At 47.5% G+C, this 16,664-nt stretch overlaps 1 protein-coding gene across 2 annotated transcripts in view; it reads left to right on the top strand.

Annotated features, from left to right (window-relative positions):
- Positions 1 to 3,176: 3,176 nt before the first annotated feature.
- Positions 3,177 to 16,664, top strand: part of KIAA0040 — a 35,454-nt gene continuing 21,966 nt past the window's right edge. For both annotated transcript variants that reach the window (XM_081224279.1, XM_081224280.1), the window contains exon 1: positions 3,177 to 3,582. The gene's annotated coding sequence lies outside the window, so the exon portion shown is untranslated. The remainder of the gene's footprint in view (positions 3,583 to 16,664) is intronic.

Below are 16,664 nucleotides of genomic sequence, written 5' to 3'. Positions count from 1 at the left end.
CCTCTGGAATCCATTTATGTTGCCAGCTTGTGCCACCTCTGGTAGATAAGCCATCCCATAAATTCACTACCTGCTGCACAGTGTAGTATGTCCACTGACTTCTCCTGAACTTGCCTCCCTCGTGGTTCCGCAGTGCTGCTATGTTTCAGGCTCTGGTGCACAAGTCTGTGCTCACCTCATCCACACCATTTATAAGCTGACCATTTCCTCCTAACAGCCTGCATCTTGTCAACAGCCCTTCTGACTTCCAGTGGGTGCCTTAAGGATCCAGGCTGCTGTTCAGGTACTTTCTGAAGTACCCGTGTACACTTTTAGACCCTCGCCCAAGTGTTGCAGGCAAGAATATACCACCGGTTAAGGTGAGAGTAAGATAATGTTCTCAATTTAATATTTTCCCGCCCTGAAGAACAGGCCCATTTGGTCGCAGCACTGTCCTGGTGCACACACATTATATTCGACATGGCTTCTGGACTCAGAGGGTTTGCAAACTGATGGGACAGTGTCTTCAGGCAGCACAAGGCCAATAGTGAAAATCAACCTGTCTGATACAGGGCACTTTCAAGAAAGAAAAGCTAGTGTGGCAGTCCTGGCCTTCACAGCAGGCTAAGGTTCTATGCTAAATACCCCCTTGATTTTCACAACCCTCTGAGAGGCAAGTGACACCTTTTGTCCCCAGTATATTGATATGAAACCATAGCTTAGCAGGTGCTAGAGTTAGGAGGGGGAAGTCACTCAAATCTCCAGTCTCAGTTCACAAATCTGCTTATTTGGGCTTCTTTTTTTTTCTTAATTAGATGTTAATGCTCTGTTTCACTCCATTTAGAGCCCACTAACCTCCTGATCACTCTCAAATATCTTTACTAAAAATATGAAAAATAACGAGGATTAAGCAAAATGTAACAGCACCATGGTGGCCTGGGGCCATCCATGAGGTCATCAGACTTGGGATTTCACTGCCAAGAGAATAAAATAGTAGGTGGGTGCTCTAACATGCTTTTTTGTAAGGGATGCGTCATCCGCCCAGAGTGAGAACATCCTGGCCAGTCACGCACTCCTTTACTTCTACCATAATTGCATCTTCCTAGTAATGCCAGTCCCTCAACAGACTTGGCAGCCTTGGCAAACCAATGTAAGCGAATCCGCCATCTTGCCCACTGCTTTCTCTGCCACAGAAGCTGTTGGCCTTCCTCACTTACTAAGACATCACAGAGATACCACCTTATGGATAGGCCCGAGATTTTCTTTCCACCATTGACAGGCATGTCCATCAAGCCCTAAGCTCAAATCAATTGCCTCAGTTTCTCTTGTTTAATTTCTTCCCGTTCTCTCTTAAAAGCAACCCTAAAAATTGTCATGTTGGCCAGAGCCAACCTGTAATGTTGCTCTAGATTTCCAGGAAAGCATCTTCTGTAACCCCTCCTCAGTAGGCCTCATTCCAGGCCTGAACATGACCCTTGCTCAAATGTGGAATTCCTTAACAGAAGGTGACTTCCTCCTCTGCTTGATGATATAGTAGTAAAAGGATGGATTGAGGGGTTGGAAACAGACTCAAATCTGGGTTCCACCATTTATGAGTTATGTGACTGGGAGGAAGTTACTTAGCTACTCTGAACCTCGGTTTCCTCATCTGTAAAACGAGGATGATACTATGTCTCATAACTGTGTTGTGAAAGGCTGAATGATATGTTACGGGCAAAGCTCCTGGCACAGTGCCAAGTGTCCTTAGCATGAAAGGAAATCTCCACTCCCGAATACTCAGGCCAGCATTCAAGGCCTCACTTTGCCCCCTGCCCCTACCCCATCCCTTGCTCAGGGCTCTGTTAGACTCTGGCTTGAAACTCTGAGAGTGTCAGAGGAACAAACTCTATGTAGGTAGACAGTTGTAAGCTCAAAATGTGGTTACAGATTGAGCGTCTCCCATCTTGGTTAGCACATCTGCTAAGGGAAGCCCCTCATCTGGACACTTCTAAGCAATCTCCTCAGCCCAATCTTCCAATCTCTGCTGGCCCTACCTGACCACCTGTTAGCCCACCTGCTTCTGGGACCCACCTTCCCCGTCTTGTTCAAATCCAGACTAAGTTTTCTCCACCTGGGTTTCTGGGAAGAAGGTCTCATCTAATTTCCTTCCATTGGAGGAAAACTTTCTTTTCTCTCTTTCCTTAATCATCTTTGGCATTTCTGACTGGAGGGCTGGGTTTTCTCTTTGGTCTTTCAACTCAGAGCCATTTGGTTTCTCCATCGCTAACAGAAACAGATCTCTTATTCCTCAGTCGAAACAGTTGGCTGCACTAGTCATTTTAACACCCACACGCAGAGGCCAAAGGACACCAGCACTCAAGCACAGGAGCTGGTGGGCAAGACATGGCTCAGCACCTGGCACCTGGGCACCTGGCAAAAATAGTCAAGAGGGCAGCATCTCAGGTCCATGTCATGGAAGGACCTCTGAGGAGGCCCCTAGACACTCCAGGACCAGGTTCTGTTGTCAACCCACCCTCCCCCCTCACACACAGTACCTGGGAGACACTGAGCTCCCTGCCATGGGTAATCAGAAGCTTTGTGTCTGGAGTCCTCCATCCCACGCTGGTGCAGCTCTTTCATTTCCTAGCTTTCCAGGTGCTGGACTCCAGATCCACCAGCTCTGAATTAAAAGTGGAGAGAGGGCAACTAAGGATGAGAGGAGAAGCACCTTTGAGAACTTTGTGAAGGCGTTTTTCTCCTCCATCTCTGCTTCTGACAGCTCCTGCTGGAGCACACTGTTTCTTATGGCCTTTGGTGAGCAGTGCAGAGACTTTTCCAAGGTGTTGCGTGCACCCCACCAAACACACCGTGCTGACCAGGGGAGCCCATCACGTCCTTTGTCCAGATAAGGCACTGGAGCCTTCACCCAATCTGCCCCATGGCCTCCCTCTCCAACACCTCCCACCCCCTTTCCAAGAAGGCTGCTCCATTAGGAAGGGCTGGGCTATTTTCACTTAAGCCCACTTTTCCCCGAATTAGGTCTCAGATCCCTGGGAACTTTGGTGCCTCCGTGAAAGCGACTGGGACTGGTTCCGCAGGCTCCTGAGCGGCTGTGTCCTGCAGGAGGCGTGTTCCGGACCGACAGGGCACCGACTCTTAAGGGCGGGGCAGGGAGGGGGTAACTGGCGGGAAGTCGGGGTGGGACGGAGGGCGAGTCTGGGCCGTGTGCGCCCAAGTCCAAGGGCACCCGTCCTCCGCGGGCCCCAGGGTGGCGAGTTTGGGCCGAGCCCAGGGAGCGGGAGAAGGAGCGAGTCTGATTCAGGAAGTCGAGCCTCTGACATCAGGGGCAGGACGGAGTTGGAGTGAAACCTCAAAAATGCGAGGCGTCGGCCAGCGGGAGGGCAGGGAACACAGAGGGCGCCTTTCTCGCAGCCGGAGGCAGGTACGCGCAGCGCGGGGCGGCCCCCGCTGACCCTCCACCTGGGCCTGGCCCGCGCGGGACCCGCAGGGGCTTCCAACGAGACACCAGGACCTCGCCCCTGCGCTCGATCGCTGGTGCACGGGCAGCACCCGTCGGACCCCCGAGCGACCACGCCTGCAGGAAGCCCTCCAGTGGACTCAAGGGTGAGTCTCAAGATTTTTTGTGGTTGTTGTGTGTGTGTGTTTTAAAACACTTTTTGAGCTGCCCTCCGTTTGCAAGGGGGGCTTCCCACTCCCTCCTTTCTTTAGAAGATTGAGACCAGCCCCCTAGATAAGTGAAATTTAAGGATTGTTTCCAAACAGCCTCTTGCCCCTTCGCAACTTCACTTCCAGAGTTCCCCCGCTTTGCGAGGATTCTTGGCAGCCTTACTTCTGCTTCTGGGCTGAGTTCACATGGGTTCCTAGTGGGGTTTGGGGTGGAGCTCTCCGACTCCCGGTGACAACAGCTGCCGGCAGGAGCGGCTTGAAAGGGACAGAGGGACATTCAGTTTGCTAACAAAAAAGTCAAGACCTGAGACCCTCCAAAAATCACCCCAGGCTCAGAGGTTTCTAAATTATCCTAGGTGAAGCCAAAGTTTCAAGGGGTCTAAGAAACTGGCCACCGCGAAAACATGGCCTGGAGCCAGGGCTGGAATGGGAACCTGTCTGCTCTTCCCCGAGCCTCTGGGGGGATGTGCCTTGACACAGACCGCTTGCTAACTTCTTTACCTCTCTCAACACTCCCACACCCAGTCCCTCACCCCACCCATGAAGGTAAAATGGAGGACACAATGAGACCTGTTTCCCTAGTATTTTGAAGAGTTTCACAGGAATACATTATAGTAGAGTTAAACTATGGACATTAGCTAGTGGGAACGCCAGTCCTGCCTATAACCGAAAGGGAAACTGAAGCAGACAGGCACTGCCCTAATTTCTTAGAGAACACTGGCAGCCCACATGCTAGCTGCCTGGCAGGACTGCTCCACAGATTCTGTTGAATGAGGAAGGGTGGTACACTTGAGCATCTGAGAAGCACTTTGCTTCCAAAGCTGTTGCATTTCATTCACTCGGCTGAAGTTCATAAGAACCTGCAGCTAATTTGAAGGGACCCTCATTCTGAAGTCCTCTTGGATAATGGGAGAGCCTTGAGTTATACAGAACAGGACTGGAAGACAGCACTGACGCTAGGTTGTTCCTAACCTCTGTACAAATGGTTTGCAAGTTCCGCCTAGAGAATTCAGCAAGGATGTCACCATCAACCTCCTGGTCTGATGTGTCTACCTTTCGCCTGTGCTGGGCTGGGGAGGCAGCTGTATTAAAAAATCTGATCAAGTTTTTCATTTCATCTGAAGTTCTTGCTCCCCATCCCCACCCCAGATACAATTTTAGGAAAGAAATGTATTGCAAAACAGATGTTTCTCCAGCCTTCAAACTTTGTTAATATTTAGCCTGTGGAATAAAGAAAGGATCTTTTCTGCCCTCTTCCCTGAAGACCAACCCCAAGAGAATAATGAACACTCAACAAGCAGAGTCACTGATTTCATCAAACAGGGATGTACATCCATCCCATCCATTCATTCAACAGTTACTGTACCCACTGTGTGCCAGGCAGTATGCCGGGGCCTTGGAGTCCAATTATCATGATACAGTTTCTGCATTTGAGGACATGAAATCTGGTAAATGAGACAGAGAAACAAACTACAGTTCAGAATAATACACATCATCATAGCAATAGCTATGGGACACTAAAACAATCCAAAGGAGGGAGTGAATAAATCCCCCAGGAATTATCTGCAGAAATGATGGATGAGCAGGTTTTGAGAATGATTAGGCATTCCCAGGAAAAGTGTATTCCAGACAGAGGAAAGAGTATCTGCAAAATCAATGGCAGGTTGGGGGAATTGCAAGTAACGGGGATTACACTACTGTACAAAGAATGGTGAGCTCTTTCCTGTAGCAGTGGGAAGTCATTTTTTAAACAGGGCAACAGTATGGTCAGATTTGTGTTTGGAGAGAGAACTGATGGCCAGATGGAGGCTGACTTGGAGAGATGAGGAACAGAGATAAGGAAGACCTCAACTAAGATAATGGCAGAGGGAACTGAGAAAAGGGCATGGACTTGAGTGGTGTTTAGGAAGTAGAGTCAAAGGGACCTGGTGACCAGGTGAACGTGGCAAAGGAGGAATGAGCAGAACAGAGGATTATAAGGTGTTGAGCTGGGGATGGGGAGATGCACCATGATGCTTGTAATGGAAACCACATGAACTAGGGGAGGAGTGGGCTTGGGAAGCAGATTTTTGAAGAAAACGATGAACACTTTAGACACATTTAAGTTGGATGTACTCAGGGGATGTCCAGGTGGAGATATATGGGAGGCAGTGGGCACACAGGTCTGGAGCCCGAGGAGAGGCGGAGGCTGCTCCAACGTAACTATCTCAGATGCTGTACAGAAAAGCAGTGTCGAAGGAAGCTAAAGAGGCCTGATTACACTGTCAGTGAGACCACTTGACCCTGAAGAGTCTTGGATTTGTCAGTAATGGCCTACAGGTATTATTTTCATACCACACAGTGACTTCCGGATGACTCTCTCTAGACTCCCAAGGTTTTCCCCAGATGCCTTGCACGGTGATACCTAAAATGTTGGCGAGAACCCTAGAATGGCACACAGGTGGTACAGATGCATTTAACCGAACAAGTAAACCCCCAAGAATCACTCCCCCATGTGAGAAATGAATACTTTAGTTGAATTGTAAAATCTGCAGAGACACCTCCAGAACTCATACCCCAAATCTAGTCATGGCACCTGTGTGGGAGAGTCCTACCTTCATTAAAACAAGAAGGACAACTTTCTCAGACTAATTCTAAACCGCTATAGAGTGGTCCTTTAGGTCTGGCTGCCAATGCCCAGATCAGGATCTTATGTGTCCTGGTGTGGAAGAAAAAATCCTTGAACTTGGAACTAGACAGACATGGGTTCAATTCTTGCCTTGACCACTTACTAGCTGCCCTTGAACAAGTCTTTGAATCTCTCAGCTTCATTTCCCTTATATTTAAAATGGAGATAATTATATCTCACCAGGGCAATAGTCAGAATCAGAATCAAATTGAAAAAGAAAGTACATTTAATGTGCTACATAAATTGTAAGGTTCTATAAAAATGTAAGGGGTTTTTATTAGTAGTACTAGTCTTTCCTCTTGAAGCTACCAAATCAGATGGACTGTGTAGGTGCAGGATCTGGGCAGCGTCTTAGGCCCAGACTCGCAGCTTTTTAACTGCATGAAATATTTTAAGGCAGTAATTATAAAAGTCTCCTTCCATCAGAGCAATGACATGCATCTATTCTGGCCACTTCTCTTTTTACTCCTTACCTAACGTGGTCAGAGACCAAAGAAGTAAATGCTCTCCTAAAGCGTATGCAGGTTGCACGGTGCACAAGGGCTCCTGGGAGCTCATGGGGCTGAAAGCAGTCAGGGTTCCACTTGCTAAGCCACAGACCCACCCCCTTTGCAGCCAAGTCCACCCAGAGGGGACACTTTTTCCTAATCCTCACCAATGTGCTAGTTGAACCAGTAGTGGCCCTGAATCTGAGCATCTTTTGATGGCTTAGATGTCTCTGTGTCTTCTCCCAGCCAGAGAAGCCTGACATATTCCAATCCAGTGAAGCTCAAGTTTTATGCCAACATCCAAACTTTCAAGTAAACATACTCCCTGTAGGAGCTGGTTGTTGAATGAAGAAAGGAAATAACCACAGACTCAGAGACTTCAGATGGAAAGACACTTTAGAGATGAGCCAGCCCCTCCCCCCTCACTCCACAGATGAGCAAACCAAGGTTCAGGGAGGGAAGTGTGTGCCCGGGTCAACAGCTGGTTAATGGAGGGACCAGAATCCAAGTTCAGCAATAGCAAACACTCTCTGGACTTTCTATCACCTGGACCTTCTGTGCCTCACACACAGGGACACACGCAGGCACTCAAGTGCTGGCAGAGAGGAAAAGCAAGAAGATTCTACTTGAATGCTGAATCTTCCCCGAGTGGTCTCTGGGGGCAGACCTTCAGGAGATGTGGGCAGATCTCCTCCTTTAAAACAATCTCCAGGGCCTCCCTGGTGGCAGAGTGGTTGAGAGTCCGCCTGCTGATGCAGGGGACATGGGTTCGTGTCCCGGTCCGGGAAGATCCCACATGCCACGGAGCGGCTGGGCCTGTGAGCCATGGCCGCTGAGCCTGCGCGTCCGGAACCTGTGCTCCGCAACGGGAGAGGCTGCAACAGTGAAAGGCCCGTGTACCGCAAAAAAAAAAAAAAAAAAAAAAACTCCATACCACACCCATCCCTTCTGTTTCCTCGATGTCAATCCTTAAACTGTTCTCAAGAATTCCCAGAGATGCCTCAAGAAGGAAAACAGCATTGGGTGCCTTAAGGAACTAAAGCCTGTTTAGTGTTTCATGAAACTTATCATGAAAACTGTTTCCAGACCAGTGGGTGGGTCAGCATTACACATCAAATATGATATTCAACTGACCATTTGATGAGAAAGGCTCTAAGCGAATCACAGGAGCTCGTGAGACTCATCACAGGCACAGTAAGAGATAAAACCGTGACAGACAGACTTTCCCTCTCCAAGCAGCAAAAGGAAAATCTACAGCAAATTTTTGGATGGGCAATCCCCAGGGCCATCGACCAGCTCAGGTTTCTGACATTTCTCCCACATCAGCCCGAGCCATCTGAACAAAGCACCACCTGGGCACGTCAGCGGCCCCTTAGTGGAGACTGGGCAAGGGTAGCTGAGTTCCAAAACGAACTTCACACAAACACAAGATTCCTTTCTTAGGGCAGCTCCCAAGGGGCTATGGCAATGTCCGAACCAAATCCTGGCCCTGGGAAGAGACTTCCTCCCACGTCTGTAAGCAAACTGCTCCATGGAATTTGTTGCTAAGAAATGAAGGAAAACCAAATCATAGCCGTGTTTCTTGGTCAAAATTGAAGATTGTGTTTGTAAGTCATTGCAGACTTGCCCTTGCTCTTAACTGTCTATAACTCCTTCCTGTGAGGATGTTTTTCAGTAGACTTTTATTCTCCTCAGATACAATCCTAATTTCAAGCCGCACAGGCTTAAGTAAAGCCCATCAGCAATTTCTTTTTGTTTTCCAGGCAAGTCATAAGAGAAAACTGGCAGAAGAGAAGGGGGAAAAAATGTAATAGCAATAAGTACAGTTGTATGTTATAGTTCTTTTAGTCTTCAAATTGTCCTGAGAAGGAAAAGCTGGGGGTACACAGGTTTAGAGATGTGTATGGAGGCTGGGGGTTGGGGACGGAGAAGGAGGCAGGGGAAACTGGGACATTCAATTAGCTTTACTGTTAATGGGAACAGAATGGCAGACGGTGCACATGCTGGGTCTTAACCTAAATGAGGTGTGACCGCGGCCACCTTAAATAAGAGAAGAGAAAAGCTGCATGCGAGTCCAGAGCCTGCTTTTCCCACCCCAACCCAAGGAAGATCCTGAGGCTGTGTCCTTTCTAGGTTTATAATCTTAGGTTCCTATGCAGCTCCACCAATGGGACAAGGTGCCGGCTTTCAAAAGCCCTTCTGCTGTAAAAGTCCCACCGTAGCCTGACGTTCCAGAGAGCCACTCAGGCACACAGGCCCGAAATCACCCAGGAACTAACGCTGGGGTCAAAGTGACCTTCCCAGTGATCAGGGACTGGGAGCAAACAAATGGGCATCCAACTTTTCTTGCCCCCATGAATCTGTAGTGTGCACACTAGGCTCTCCATAGCTATTTGCTGAATAGTGGTGTTAAGAATTTGGGGCACACAAAAATGACAGCCACTGCTGCCTCCCAGCCACCCGCCAGGTTGCTTTACGAGCACATCACAGTGGTTTACTCAACATCATGCTAGGGAGAAGAGGCAAGGCTGGAAGAGAACACACCACTCTCAGGGCCAGCCCTGCAGACCTACCCCATCTGTCAAACTCCTTTCTTGTAAGTGACTGATGGCTCCCGCCCTCCCCTCCCTCACTCCGCCTTCCATTCCTGACCTGAAACGTCCCCCTGCTCCTGCCCAAGGCCCACAGTCGGCTGAGTAGCAGTTGCCAGTGCAACCTGGCCACGGCCTAGATTAAAACCTCCAGACTCATTACGTGGGTGACCCACCCCATGCCATAATGAGACCTCCCCTGGGAGAGGGGAGCACATTGGCACAGCACACCACCCAGACATGACCTGCTTGCTCAGAGCTCTCCTGGTTTCCAAATTAGAAACTCAGACCCTGCTCTGTGGGATATTTGGCCCAAAGCCTTCTCCGGTTCAGGAAAAAAGCAATGATGTGCCGGGTGCCTTAGGACACTTGCTGATTCCCAAGTATTGTGTTCTTTGTAGTTTTGCATGAAGACATTATTGACCCCTCTGAGGAAAGAGCTGGTTTTTACTGTGTTTCAATGGATGGGTGGATGGCACAGGTTTCCATGGCTGGATGTGGAAAGAATATCTCATTTCCAGACAGAGATACTGCATTTCCCCCTCCCTGTCTGGGACAAGAGGAAGGGATACAGTCACAGAGCATGTGACACACAGGGAAGAAGCTCTGATGCTCCTGACTGACATTTTCCAGGAATAAGTCTTCAGTGGTTTAAAAAATATTATTCCTTCAATAAGGAATACTTCAATCACTGAGGTATGTGGTCATTCAACATTTGGTATTGGAGTGAATGAATAAATACACACTAAAAAGATAATCAGTGACGTTATACTTCTCAAATCATTAATAATGGAAACTACACCATTCTTTGCCATTTAACCATCAATCAGCTTTCAATAAATTTTGTGTTATCTCCTCCCACTTTTTTTATTGGGGTGAAATTCACATTACATAAAATTAACCATTTTACTGTGAAAAATTCAGTGGCATTTAGTACATTCATGATGCTGTAGAGCCACCACCTCTATCTACTTCTGAAATACTTTCCTTGTTGCAAAATAAACCCCCATGCCCATTAAGCAGTTACCTCCTATTGCTCCCTCCTCCCAGCCCGTGGCAACTACCAATCTGCATTTATGGATTTATCTATTCTGATATTTCTTATAAATGGAACCATACAATGTATGCCCTTTTGTGTCTGGCTTCTTTCATTTAGCATAATGTTTTCAAGGTTCATTCAGGTTTTAGCATTTATTGGTGCTCCGTGCTTTTTCATGGCTGAATAATATTCCATCGTGTGTATGTACCACCATTTGTTTACCTATTCATCTGTTGATAGACACTTGGGTTGTTTCTACCTTTCGGCTATTGTGGATAGTGCTGCTGTGAGCACGCAGGTACAAGGATTTGTTTGAGTACCTATTTTCAATTGTTTTGGGTAGATACCCAGCAGTGGAATTGCTGGATAATAGGGTAACTCTATGTTTAACTTTTTGAGGAACGACCAAACTGTTTTCTCTTCTCCCACATTTTAATCAACATATTTATAAATTCACTTTCCTTTCTTGAGGATAAAGTGCATATTAAGTGGCGTGCTTTCCCACGCCTGGTCCCTTATTTGTTGCCTTTAATCTTATGCTTTAAGGAAAGATATTAAACCTGGCTTCTTGTGGTCCTAGAGATGAAGAGTTATTTGGATACTTGAGATAGATAATATTTGGGTAAACTATAAGTCCTTCTTGGTGTAGCTGAGTAGTAAGCAACAGATAACACCAGCAACATTTATGGAGGACCTTATGTGTGCCGGGCACTGCATTAAGAAAGTCACATACTTCTCACTTAACCCTCATGACCGTTCGACTATGATACCTATTTTACAGAAGAGGAAAACTACGGTTTCTACCAAGAGCAAAGTTCTCTTCCTCTGGCTCCAGAGTATTATCTGTAAGCCTCTCCTGCAAAGAAATTCTGCAACTGCCACCAATGATGAATCAGAAGCTGTTCAATATCTTGGGAGCTTACAGTCTACTTTGGTGGATGGATAAAGAGGCAATTATAATACAGTGTCATCAATGTTATGATAGGTGTCAAAACAGGGAGGAAGTGCACTTAGCCCAGCTCTAGGTGACAGACTTACCAGAGGAGACAAAATCTAAGTCCAAGTTGTTATTTCATTTATAAATAAATGAGCCTTTGTTCCCCTTAGTAAGGTTTGACTGTCTCCCATCCTCCCTTTGGCAACACCACCTCATCATTCCCAGAGCCCAGTGTCTGGCCCACAATAGCTGCTCATTAAACACAGGTTAATAAACATATGTGCTTCTGCCGATGGAACTTCCAGCCCCTGTCACACTGTTACAGAACTCCAATGCCTGCAACTCACCTCATATGCTTTCTCAAAAAAACGGTGGCCCAGGCATGAGGGGAAGGAAACTAGAAGGGCTTCTGTTGTTCTCTCTACATCTGACGGCTCGCGTACATGAGAAGACAAGAGAAGAGTGGGAAGAAGGGTGGGGAGACGGGGGGTGGGGGGACTGTGAAGACATCTCCCCACACCCAGGGGAGGAGTCTGCAGAGGTGCCTGGGATCCTGAAGCAGAAGTGGAATGAACTGCTAAACCACTTTACCAAACTGTACGTTCTCCATTTCATCTCAAGGCTGTGTTGTTACTTCAAGACTCCTAGCTCATGGTTATCTGGTATCTGGGGCAATTCACCTTACCAGCAGGGACAAGAATCAGTAGCCTCACAGAAAGGTCTAGACTCTCCCCAGTTGATAATTCTCACTCCTCTTTCTCAGGGGTTTTCAGTGAGACTGGTTCACGTTCAGCACCTCTCTACAAAAGGGGAACTGCAAAAACTCTTAGGAGCCCTGCTGGCCTTGCTTTAGAAGGCAGGAGCTGTCCCAGCGTGGCTCTGGCTGCATTTTTTTCATACATATTTCTTAAATGTCTTTGTGTGTGCCAGACACTATACCGGAGGCCGTGGGGAATTTAAAAAACAAAAACAGGCACAGATCCCACCTGCAGGGGCCTACTTCCTATGCCTAGGAACCTGCCAGCCCTTAGCCGTAGTCCTGCCCCCTCATCCAGAGGTGGAAGAAACAGCCTCCCCCCTGGGATTAGAGCCTGTCCTGGGATCTCTGCTTGCTGGTGCCACCCTCTCTTCACTCACCACCCAGGCTCTGTATGGTGTGACTCTCAGCATCCCTGACACCTGCTTCATCCCTGCTCAGCTGGCTCCCCAGGCTCTGACCAACTTACCTAAGCCATAAGCTGCTGCTTTGGGTTCCTACCCCAACTGTGAAAGCAAGGCCTTCTTGTTCTGCACAGGCCCCAGTCCTGGTCCCCATCCACTGCTGTAACCCTACCCTGTTATAGCACCCGTGACCTGGTCCTGCAGAGGCCAATGCAAAGCTTGTGGAGATATGAGGGCTTAGTCTCCCAGGAATGAAAATGTGGGCACCCTGGCCTGCAGGAGGTAAAATACAGCCTCACAAAGGCACTCTCAACTCTGGGTCTTTTCCATCCCATAACCATTCAGTCAGTTCACTAATCAAATGGACAAGCATTTATTGAGCATCTACTATGTGCCAACAATGAACTAGGCATGGGGGATTCCTAGAGGAAAAAACTCTCAAACAGTCTATAGTCAAGTGGGAAAGCAGACATGAACAGCATCTGTACCCTAAGAATACAATAGTAAGACAACACAAGCATCCAACAGTATCTTTCACCCATTGTCAAGGAGGTAATATAGGAGAGAGGGACAGAAACGTTCCACCATGATGATCTCTATGTAACCCATGATTGCAGAAAAAGCCCCAGGCCACTAAATTTTCCCTTCTCTTACCCTACCTGGTGGGGGCAGTACAGTACACAGGTCAATCTCTGCTGCAGTTCTACAGGCCAGAGCATTCCTCACTGGCTCTGCCTGAGATAACCAAAGCGTCCTGCCATGCTACACACAGCAGTCATCAATCACTGCGGTCCCTTCTGCATCCCTGAACTCCCCACCGCTGGATCATAGCAGGGCTCACAAGCTCAGCACCCACGAGGCCTGACAGATAAAGCCAACATTTATGGAACACTTACTCTGTGCCATGTGCTGCTTTAATGACATGATACAGATGATTTAACTCATCTGATTTCCATAACAATTCAATGACACAGAATCTCTTCTGATTCTTCTTTTAAGGTTGAGGAAACTGAGGCACAGAGGGGTAAAGGGACTTTCCAAGGTCAGACAGCTAGTGAATGCAGGAGGGGCAACCTTTGACCCAAGCTGATCCGCCTGAAAGAGTAACACAGGCGGTGCGGGAATACGGTGCGGGAATACGGGCAGGACCGGCTGTGCTGGAAGCTGTGGTTCAAACAACCTCTCTTCACTGGTCACATCTACCTCAGGGGCTTCCAGCTTGCAATCTGTGGTCTAGGTTTGCCCTTCTTGCACAAAAATCTCATTTGGTTTCTACCAACCTTGGGTTAAATGTTACCAGTATTATTACATGGGTAGGCTAAGTGTGTGTGTGTGTGTGTGTGTGTGTGTGTGAGAGAGAGAGAGAGAGAGAGAGAGAGAGAGAGAGAGATCCCTTTGAACTTGTGCCAACTGGAACTGGCTTTGGTTACCCTTGTGGCCCCAGATTTGAATTCAGGATTATCACCAAGTTTAAGAACATACAAAGGAATAAAGCGTGTTTGGAGTTGAGAGGGAAGGAGGCAGAAAACTCACTATCCACTCAAATTTTCTTACACAATAATCTGCTTTCATGGTTAAACATGAAAAACATCCCCTGAAGGTCCTTGGCCCAGCGTATCATCAGTTACCCCCTGCCCTGTCCCTGAACATTCAAGTCATAATAAGTAAGAAGGTAAGGAGGGAGAGAAGGTCTCCCAGTAGCAGCCCTTCTCCTCAGGCCACTGGAATGCCATGGATTAGAGCAGCTGGCTGGGAGAGGGCCAAGCAGCAGTGAGCTGCTTGTTGCCATGGTAACAATGGGAGATTCAGAGTCCCCAGATCTTGGCCCGGTGCCTAGGCCACCTTGATTGGATTCTTTCTCTGAGCTAGCTGTGCTTTCTTGAGCAGTCTGGAATCTCTTCGTTCTCATCCTCACTGCATTTAATCACTCCGTTCTCCCTGCAGGTGCCAAGTCAAATCACACCCTCCTTGAAGCCTTGCCTAGATTCCTCATTGGAATTAACAGTTTCCTCTGTGCTGCTCCCATAACCATTTGTTGGCATTTGCCCGGGGACACTTAACTAGTCACGCTTCATAGTTCCCCTGTGCTCATCCATTTCCCAAACAAAAAATAAATTCCTTGACTTCACAGTCTACATCTTTAGTTCAGTTTGGAATCCCTTACCCAGGTAGTTGGCAGGTTTCTACATCTTGTTAGGCAGCATTAGCTGGGAGAGCCCTAGAAAAGAGAGAAGTTTCTTGTGCACATAGTAGGTTCTCAACTAACATGCACTGCATTGAATTGTGCGCTGCTGCGCTGCAGAGAGGGGAGATGGCGGTTCCTGGCCTCCTTGGACTCAATTGTGTCAACAACCCAGGTTCAGGGAAGGAAGAAAAAAGCCAGCAAAGAGTTCCTCCCTCTGGAAAAAAAACAGGGAGAGCTTTTTGCAGTAATAACAGTGAGACAGTGAGATGCTGAATGCTACATACACGTACTCTACTCAGTCGGCTTGGCATCTGACAATTACCAAATGGAATGATATCAATTCATGACACCAAAATACGTTAGGAACACAGCCAATCAGGGCTTTCCAAAGACGTGGCGATAACCTCACTTTCAAGTGATATAATCATCATATTCGATAGGGCACCCTGTGAGACGAAGGCCCACATCCATTTGAGGCCGGTGAGCTTTGGCAGTCACGTCTCACTGCTGTCATCTGTTTCTTGGCACTGACAGCCTCATTGGAGATTCAAAAGGAGCCAGTCACCAAAAGAGGCCTGCGGACTGTGCTTGCAGTCTGGAATGCCCCAGAATATCTGGCATCTGAGCACACTTTGAGCCCAAGCTGAATGAGTTCTCCAAGCCCAGAATACTGAAATTCCAATTGGTAGATTTTTTCTTTTCCTGAGTATCTTCTATCTGGCCACAGTGCTGGGTGAGAACCCAGAAACCAGGGTAGCAGAGGGGAATGAGCACTGGATATTTAGGGGTAGAACTGCCACATCTTCCACGATCAGCTGTGAGACCTTGGGCAACTCATTTAATTTCAGTGAACCTCAGTTTCCTCGTCTATAAATATGGTCATTCATTAATTCAGCAAATACTTTCCAAGAACAAAACAGGTCCCTGGATGCCCTACTGGGAATAGATTCTGTCTAGAATGGAAGAAAGATGATTAAATAAAATGAACCTAAAGTGGGTTGAGGGCTATGGTAACAGTATAGGGACGGTGATGGGGCACAGGACAGGGGCTCTAATCATAATGAAGTCACAGAAAGTTTCCCAGGGGGGATGATATTTCAGCAGAGACTAAATGCATAGAGACCAGGAGACTGGGGGGTATTGGTTGGGGTGGGATTGGGAGAGAGCTGGGGGTTTCAGATAAAGAAGCTTCCATGAGGCCCTAAAGCAGGGGGGACCACAAATCTCAGGGAGTCTGAGAAATGGAAGGCTTTGTAAACTGGAAAAGTGACTGGCTGCCATTGTTTTCTCCTCTCTTGCTGCTTTTTAGGAGTTAGTGGAGTAAGGAGAGTATCACTCTGGGAAATGGGAAAACTAGAACCCAGTCTGCCCTTGGCCACTGACCAGCTTTGCAATTTTAAACAAATTTTGAACACCCATTTCTGTTCTTTAGTTTATTCATCTGTGAAATAGGGCAAGAAATCCCTTCCCTCCTCACATTACAGTGGATTTAATGAAGAAATGTTTGCAGAAGCTGTTAAAAAATTAAAACGAGTTATTAAGTGCAGGGTCTTTGCTAGGACTTTCCCCAATCATAAATAAACACAAGCCCATTCAGACTGGAGAAGTAACTGCATCAGGGGTTCCCCCCGCCTCCCGCCTGCCTTCCTTCCCAAGGGATCAGGAGATAAATAGCAGTTTCCTTCTGATTGGTTTGGTGATGTTATTTCAGTTCATAATCCGATTTTGTCTAAGGGAGAAAGTACGCTATTAATAAAAGGGTTTTTTTTTTAAATTGTAATATTTGTGATTACTGAGCCTGGCTAGCTAGGGCAGACTGCCCATGAGCCCAGGGTGGGGCTTAATCCTGCTCTGGCCAAGGCATACTTCGAATTACAAGAGGGATCAGGTAAGAGAATGTAGCCTCTGAAACACTGACGCTGCTACCTGTCTTCTGCTCACCAACTTTCA

Source organism: Mesoplodon bidens (genome assembly GCF_964165515.1).
Source record: "Mesoplodon bidens genome assembly, chromosome: 2".
In the NCBI taxonomy this organism is placed as follows: Eukaryota; Metazoa; Chordata; class Mammalia; order Artiodactyla; family Ziphiidae; genus Mesoplodon; species Mesoplodon bidens.
Note: the sequence above shows the minus strand (reverse complement) of the source record. Positions and strands in the feature narration are given on the sequence as shown.